Source organism: Dromiciops gliroides, chromosome 6 (assembly GCF_019393635.1).
Source record: "Dromiciops gliroides isolate mDroGli1 chromosome 6, mDroGli1.pri, whole genome shotgun sequence".
Taxonomy (NCBI): Eukaryota; Metazoa; Chordata; class Mammalia; order Microbiotheria; family Microbiotheriidae; genus Dromiciops; species Dromiciops gliroides.
Window position 1 is genome coordinate 97,502,740 of NC_057866.1, and position 9,366 is coordinate 97,512,105.

The window sequence follows — 9,366 nt, forward strand, 5'->3', positions numbered from 1 at the left end:
CTGGAAGGGTCAGGTGAGGTCATTTGGTTCAACTTCTTTTATATATGAGAAAACTGAGGTTCAGATAAATAACTTAGATTTGTTTGTTTTGTTTGAGAATTTAGGTCAAATGACCCCCCCACCCTGAAAGTGATCTGATGTGGCTGATAAATTTATATTTTGATGTTTTAAATTTCATAGAACACAAAATCAAACCTACTTAATTTTTAAAAAGCAGTCTGTGAATATGAGATGAACTTTTTGACAGGAACCAAACAGGAAGAAATGTACTCTTGTCTTCCCAAGGTCCTAGGCTCTAAAACCAAGAATGACCTTTCGAACCCATTGCTCTCACCCCTTCCTTTTACAAGGGACCACACTGGCTCAGGGAGAAGTGATTTCTCTGAGATCACAGAAGGGAGGCAGCAATAGTGTCGAGAGCCCTAGATATGAAGGCAGAGGACCGTGGTTCAGACCCCAGCTCTGCCACTTGCTGGCTGTGTGACCTCCCAAAATGAGAAGTCTGGACTAGATGAAGTCCAAGGTGCCTCCCAGCTTTAAATCCCTCACACTATGTCGGTAGTAAGTTACAGAGCCCAGATATGAACCCAGGTCATGGGATAATCAGCTTGGAACAAGAAGGGGCCTTAGACACCATCTAGTTCCACTTTCTCAGTTTGATGAGGCCCAGAGAAGCTTGGTGACTTGCCTAAAAACATACAGCTAACAAGTGGCAAAGCTGGGATTTGAATTAAGACTCCCTGATGCCCAACTCAGTACTTGTGTGCTCCCACGATTCCACTATGGGTAGATTTATAGGCTCATGGATAGAGGCGGGTAGATCAAGACATATGAGCCTGGAGGGGTAGACAAACATGACCCTCTGAAGACTGCAGCAGTTGTAATCTATAAGTGCAGGTGTGACTCGTGGGGCCCTTGTCAGGACTAATAAGTGCTGTTTGACACTTACGTCTGCTGGCAGGGCAGGAAAGGAAGTGTTGCTGGGAAGTATCCCTGCTGCCCAGCTTGTATTTGCTTCCTTCTGGTCCTCCAGGCCAGCAGAAGGGCTGAGACAGCAAAAGGTTAAGTGACTTACCTAAGGTCACACAGAGAGTGTCTGAGGCTGGTTTTGAACTCAGGGCTTCCCGACTCCAGGCCCAGGGCTTGATCTGCTATACCATCTAGCTGCCTAGATTTGGGAGGCTACCTCAGAGGCCTATACTGGAGCTTACCCTCCAAGGCCCCTAGCAAGTGGTCATTCCTTCTGCACTGAGAGCCAGGAATGAGGGAATGATTACATTCCACTCCTGTGCAGATTGTTAGAGAGGCCGGATTGGTCAGGATCTTGGGCATTTAGGAAATAGCAGCAGTTGTGAATTTCTACTTTCTTAGCTGCTCTGGTTTTTTGGACTTAGGTAAAACCCAGCCCCCAATAATGGCCTTTTTTTTTTTTTCTGGGCTATGCCACTGACATGACATGGTAAGCACTTCAGAAATAAGTCATGGGGAAGAATCCATTAGTTATTGAAACAAGCAGTTACGAGTAAATGTAAAGAAAACTAGGTGGTTCATAGGGTGATGGCATGGGCAGAATCAATCAGTCAACAAACATTCTTATCCAGGTATCAGGTCCAGGCCTGCTGACCCCTGCTCAGTGCTCTTCACCACAATGGGATCAGACTGGAGCGTTTCCAAGTTCCCTTTCAGCTCTCAATCCTATGGACCTATATATCTAAGGGCTTAAATGCCATCCTTTCATTGGAAAGGCATCTGGAAGGACAGAATAGGGGAACGAGTGATGCCCAAATGTGGCAGAGTGAGAATCATGACAGACACGAGTGCTGTGATCACAACCGCAGCACCCATTTCCATAATGGTTTATGGTTTTGTTGTTGTATGGGCCTATCTGATTCCCCATTTGGGATTTTCTTGGCAGAGACACTGGAGTTGTTTGCCGTTTCCTTCTCCAGCTCATTTTACAAATGAGGAAACTGAGGCAAGCAGGGTGAATTAACTTGCCCAGGGTCGCCCAGCTCGTAAATACCTGAAGCCAGATTTGAACTGAGGGAGATGAGTTTTCCTGACTCCAGGCGTATGGTACCACCCAGCTGCCCTAGGTTTGCGGTTTACAAAGCACTTTTTCCTTATAACAACCCTAAGAGGTAGTTAGTATAAGGATTGTTGGGGGCAGCTAGGTGGTACAGTGGATAAAGCACCAACCCTGGATTCAGGAAGACTGGAGTTCAAATCTGGCCTCAGACACTTGACACTTACTAGCTGTGTGACCCTGGGCAAGTCATTTAATCCCAATTGCCTCACTAAAAAAAAAAAAGAAATAAAGAAAAGGATTGTTATTCCCATTTTACAGATGAGGACCAAGTTTCAAAAAAAGGGAAATGACTTGACCAAGGCAACCCAATCACTAAGTGGGAGAGTTAGCAACTTTAAACCAGGTTTTTTAGACACAAATTCCACATCTCTTCCCATCGACTCTATCCTAATATTGCATAGTAGATCACATATCTAATTCAAAGCATAGGGTTTTCTAAAGCTAATAGAGCAGCCACAGTAGAATAAATCAGCCAGCATTAATAATGTGTCTTACATTCCCGGCCAGCAAAGCAGACATACTGTCTTCCCCTACAAAGCCAATCCTCTAGCCTTTCTTGCTTGTAGGTACCCAAGATAAAATGTTTTGGGAGAAAGATCCAATTCAATTCAACAGGCATTTAGGAAGATCTATTGCTGGCAAGATCCATCATTTGGGTGAGGGGAAGATGCAGAAATGAAATAGGATCTAATCTAGATATGAATCCTCGGCTGTGGCAAGCCATCTGACGAGTCTCACATTCTATAGCTAGGCTAAGTAGAAGGAGAAATATTTTTTTTCAAATAGATCAATAAGTGTATAATTTAAAAGAGCATTAAAATAGTCAGTAGATATATCTTGAAGATGAATTTTGTAAGTATAGTTCCCTCCACCCTTTGATTGGAGGGGGAGGAGAGTCACGTAATGTCCCAGACACGCCATGTCCATTAGACCTGTGGTATTCCTCTAGCACATAGATTCTGGCCTCACCTGCCCCCCTGCCCCCCACCCCTTGCACCCAGGGGACACAGGATGTTTGCTTTGCAGGCCAGGAATGTAAGATGAGTTACTAATGCTGACTGATTTATTCTACTGTGGCTGCTCTTTTTATTTTTGAATTAGCTATAAGACCCACTCTGGCAGGTCAGGTCCCTGGCTTGCAGGAGCTGATTATTCCTCCCCTCAGAGTCCCAGGGGTAACCCTGGTGGGGCTGGGAGGTGGTGTTTCCAATGCTGTTGTTCAGAAGCCTCTGTCCAGTGTGTTACTCCCAATACCAATAAACAAGCAAAGTATCTCCTCAATATCAGTTGACTAATTAATATCAATTGGTTTTTAGGTGGAGTTAGTTATTGAAAAAGTACAATAGTCTCCCAAACAGAGACATACTCTCCCTTAGCACCTCAGCCCTAGGGAAGGGTAGGTCAAAACTCAGGGTGGTTACTACCAACATTCCGTCCACCAAGTTCACTTGGGAAATGGCAAAGCTGAGAGCCTCTTTTGTGCCTGCAGACTGGGGTCTCCACTCTCTAGCCTCTCACTCTCTTCTTAACCCTTTGCAGTCTGGCTTCCAATGGTATCATTCCACCAAAGTCACTAATGATCCTTTAGTGGCCAAATGCAATGGCCTTTTTCTCAGTCCTCATGCTCCTTGGCCTCTCTGCAGCCTATGAAGTGCTGATCACTCTCTCCTCCTCTCTAGGTTTTCGGGACACCACACGTGCTCTCCTGGTTCTCCTCCCTCTCTGACCATTCATTCCCCGTCTCCTTTGCTGGATCTTCCCGAGGATCATGCCCTATAACTATAGGTGTCTCTCAGCTTCTGTCTTGGGCCCTTTTCTCCCTCTTTACTCTTTCACTTGGTGATCTCATCAACTACCATGGATTTAATGGCCATCTCTCTGTGGATGATTCTCAAATCTACCCCTCCTGACCCAGTCTCTCTGCTGACCTCCCACCTCTCCAACTCCTTTTCCTTTCAAGTGCTCGCCTCTCCAACTACCTTTCACACATCTCCAGTTGGGTGTCCAGTAGACAGCTTAAACTCAGTATGTCCAAAGCAGAACTCGTTATCTTCCCGTCCTTCCTTCCCTGTTACAGTAGAGAGCAATGCCATCCCCCCAGTTCTTTGAGGCTCAGAATCTGGGAGTCACCCTAAATTCTTTATTATCTCTCTCCATATTCAAGCTGTTCACCTTTACAGTTCTCTCTCGAATATGCCCCTTCTGTCTTCCGACATGGCAGCCACCCGGGTGCAGGCCCTCATCGCCTCTTGTTGTTGTTGTTGGGTCGTTTCAGTTATGTCTGACTCTTCATGACCTCATTTGGGGTTTTCTTGACAAAGATACTGGAGTGGTTTGCCATTTCCTTCTCCAGCTTATTTTACAGATAAGGAATTGAGGCAAATAAGGTTAAGTGGCTTGCCCAGGGTCACCCAGCTAGTAAGGGTCTGAGGCCAGATTTGGACTCAGAAAGATAAGTCTTCTTGACTCCAAGCTCTATTCACTGTGCCACCTAGCTGCCCCCTTATCACCTCCCACCTGGACTATTGCAACAACCTGTTGGTGAGTTAGCCTGCCTCAAGTCTCTCCCCACTCCGATCCATCCTCCATTTAGTCACTAAAGTGATTTTCCTAAAGCACAAATACGACCATGTCACTCCCCTTTCCCCTACTTAATAAACTCCTGTAGCTACCTATTGCCTCCTGGATCAAATACAAAAGATTGTTTGGTGGAGAGAAAGCTTTTGACAAAATACAGCACCCATTCCTAATAAAAACACTAGAGAGCTTAGGAATAGGTGGAGCTTTCCTTAAAATAATAAGCAGTATCTACCTAAAACCATCAGCAAGCATTATATGTAATGGAGATAAGTTAGAGGCATTCCCAATAAGATCAGGGATGAAACAGGGATGTCCATTATCACCTCTATTATTCAATGTTGTACTAGAAATGTTAGCTTTAGCAATCAGAGAAGAAAAAGGAATTAAAGGAATTAGAACAGGCAAGGAGGAAACAAAACTATCACTCTTTGCAGATGATATGATGGTATACTTAGAGAATCCTAGAGAATCAACTAAAAAATTACTTGAAACAATTAACAACTTTAGCAAAGTAGCAGGATATAAAATAAATCCACATAAATCATCAGCATTTCTATACATGACCAACACAATCCAGCAGCAAGAGATAGAAAGAGAAATTCCATTTAAAGTAACAGTAGAGGGGCAGCTAGGTGGCGCAGTGGATAGAGCACTGGCCTTGGAGTCAGGAGTACCTGAGTTCAAATCTGGCCTCAGACACTTAACACTTACTAGCTGTGTGACCCTGGGCAAGTCACTTAACCCCAACTGCCTCACTAAAAAAAAAAAAAAAAAAAAAAAGTAACAGTAGATAATATAAAATACTTGGGAGTCTACTTGCCAAGACAAACCCAGGAACTCTATGAACACAATTATAAAACACTTTTCACACAAATCAAATCAGATCTAAATAACTGGAAAAATATCAATTGCTCATGAATAGGCCGAGCTAATATAATAAAAATGACAATTCTACCTAAATTAATTTACTTATTCAGTGCCATGCCAATGAGACTAACTACAAATTATTTTATAGAGCTAGAAAAAATAATAACAAAATTCATCAGGAAAAAAAAAAAGGTTGGGGCAGCTAGGTGACACAGTGGATAAAGCACCAGCCCTGGATTCAGGAGGACCTGAGTTCAAATACGGCCTCAAACACTTGACAGTTACTAGCTGTGTGACCCTGGGCAAGTCACTTAACTCTCTTTGCCTCACACACCCCCCCCACCCCCCCCACACACACACACACAAAGGGTCAAGAATATCAAGGGAACTAATGAAAAAAATAATTACAGGAAGGTAGGCTAGCTGTACCAAATCTGAAGCTTTACTATAAAGTGGCAGTCATCAAAACTATCTGGTACTGGCTAAGATATAGAGCGGAGGATCAATGGAATAGGTTAGGCACAGGAGACACAGTAGTAAATGACTTTCATAATGTACTATTTGATAAACCCAAAGACTCCAAAGTTTCTAGGATAGGAACTCAGTATTTGACAAAAACTGCTGGGAAAACTGGAAGAGAGTATGGCAGAAACTAGGCATTGACCAACATCTTACACCTTACTAAAATAAGGTCAAAATGGGTTCATGATTTAGACATAAAAGGTGATACCATAGGTAAATTAGGAGAGGAAAGAATGGTTTACCTCTCAGGTCTTTGGAAAGGAGAACAGTTTATGACCAAACAACAGATAGAGAATATTATGAAATGCAAAATGGATGATTTTGATTACATTAAATTAAAAAGGTTTTGCACAACAGAAGCAATGCATCCAAAATTAGAAGGGAGACAGAAAACTGAGAAACAATTTTATAGCCAGTACTTCTGACAAAGGCCTCATTTCTTTTTTTCTTTTTTTTTTTTGTGAGGCAATTGGGGTTAAGTGATTTGCCCAGGGTCACACAGCTAGTAAGTGTGAAGTGTCTGAGGCCATATTTGAACTCAGGTCCTCCTGACTCCAGGGCCAGTGCTCTATCCACTGCGCCACCTAGCCGCCCCAAAGGCCTCATTTCTAAAATTTATCAAAAACTAAATCAAATTTATAAGAATCCAAGTCATTCCCCAATTGAGAAATGGTCAAAGTATATGAACAGGCAGTTTTCTGATGAAGAAATCAAAGCTATCTATTGCCATATGAAAAAATGCTCTAAATCACTATTGATTAGAGATGCAAATTAAAACAACTCTGAGGTACCACTATCAGACTGGCTAATATGACAAGGTAAATTTTGTCATATGACAAAATGTTGTTTGGCATTTAAAGTTCTTTAGAACCTAGTCCCCTCCTACCTTTTCAAGGTTTTCAAGTTTTCCTACACCCAACACATACTCTTCCATCCAATGATACTGGCCTCCTGGCTGTTCCACAAACAAGACACTCTCAACTCCAGACAGTCTCTGGCTATATCCCCCATGCCTAGAACTCTCTCCCTTGTGGGCTCTGACAACTGACCTTCCTAACTTCCTTTAAACTCCCACCTTCTCGGACAGTTAGATTGTACAGTAGATAAAGCACTGGCCTTGGGTTCAGGAGGACCCGAGTTCAAATGCAGCCTCAGACACTTGACACTTACTAGCTGTGTGATCCTGGGCAAGTCACTTAACCCTCATTGCCCCACAAAACCACACTAAAATAAATTCCCACCTTCTACAGGAAGCCTTCCCTAACCCCTCTTGATCCCAGTGCCCTTCCTCTGTTAATTATTTCCCAATTTATCTTGTCTATAGGTTGCTTGTTGTCTCCCCTATTAAATTTTATATCCCCAGAACTTAGCACAGTACCTGGCACATAGTTCCGTGCTTAAGAAATGTCTATGGATTGTGTTACTGATTGATCGATAGGTCCTTTCACTGCTGGGCTGGATCCTTACCAGCCTCAACTGCTTTGGCCAGTATGGCCTCTACTGCACCTCTGGTGGCTCTTTGGGCCTCTCAGAGTTCACGATCTTGTGGCCTGCTCCATCTAGCTCTGACATTCATTCATTTACAATCAGGAGACAGAAATGGAGTCATCACCGTGCATTCACATCTGGCTGCCACCTACTATTGCTGCTGCTGCCTTTCCCCACAACCCAGTGCCTTATACATACCACTTCTTCCTCCTCTTCACTTGAAAACTCCTATTGAAGAGAAATCAAGTTTATTGGAGCAAGCCTTTTGCAGGCACACTCAGTTCCAGATCAGCATGTCACCATGCAGCAGGCCAGCCTAAGCCACAGGATACCTGCACATGTTGTGATGTAGAGAGGGGAAGCCCACCTCCATCACCATTTAGTTTGTTTTTGTTTTTTGCAGGCAATGGGGGTTAAGTGACTTGTCCAGGGTCACACAGCTAGTAAGTGTCAAGTGTCTGAGGCTGGATTGAACTCAAATCCTCCCAAAAACAGGGCTGGTGCTCCATCCACTGGACCACCTAGCTGCCCCAGCAGTCTTTTTTTTTTCCTTTCTTTTTTTTTTTTTTGCTGGGCAATAGGGATTAAGCGACTTGCCCAGGGTCACACAGCTAGTAAGTGTCAAGTGTCCCAGGCCAGATTTGAACTCAGGTACTCCTGAATCCAGGGCCAGTGCTTTATCCACTGCCACCCAGCTGCCTGCCACCCAACTGCCCCCCCCCAGCAGTCTTTTTCAAAAATCATGTCTATAACATCCAAAGGATCACTTGCTTCTTATACAGTTGCTTACAAAACCGTAAAGTATAAAAATATTCCTTCATTACACCGGGAAAATGGAGAGGAATCCTATGGATCCCTAATGTCTCCTGAAACTTGCATATCTGATAAATAATGTTTGAAAAACTTAGTGTTCTAAATAAATAAACGCAAAGTCCTCCCTCAAATTTATACTATGATTAGAATAGTCAAGTGACTACATTTATGAAGAAGTTAAAGCTCTAGGTAATGATTAGCAAAATAACATTTCTGTTATGCTTCTCATTTTAAAAACTACACACCTCACACATAAAAGAGAAGAAAATCAAGACATGTTTGCTTATCATTTGCCTGGTGGATGGAAAGGCCTTGCTTATGGGGCCCCACAGGGCAGGTGTGGCAGCCATGCGCCCCACAAGCCTGGAAGCAGATTTTAGCTCCAAGGAAGAAGCTCCCTATGGATTCCTGCTGCCCTAAAGTGGCAGGGGTTATCTTGGGAGCTGGGGCCCCTCCCCAGGGGTCCAGGCTCAGGCACCAGGATCCCCCTGTGGGGATGCTCTGGAGGAGGCTGACTCCTGTTCAGGGCTCCAGGCCCCTCCCAGCCCCTCAGTGGGCAGGGGCTTTGCTCAGAGCCGAGCCTCTTCAGGAAGCCAGCTCTTTGGGTGGTGGAGGCACAATGCGGTACTCGGGGTTCGGCAGGCCGCCCTCCACAGCCCCTGTTAGCTCTCCACCGTAAGGGACCCCAGGTTTCCTATGTACTGGCTCTCCCTCCGGATGGAGAGATGGACGTGCATTTGTTAAGTGCTAGACATTGGGGACGCAGACAGAAATAGAAGACAGGCCCTGCCCTCAAGGGGCTCACACTCCAATGGGGGGAGATCACACATATGGAAGGTTCCAGCCGCAGGGGAGAAGGTCCCGTGCTCCTCAGGGGGCAGCGGATGGCCTCGTCCCTGCTTCAATGTCACGTCCACTGATAACCATCGGACACCAGGCTGGAAGCACCAGTTGAGGTCCTGGGCTGTCTCCATCCCAGTGCCTGGCACACGGCAGGTACTTAATAG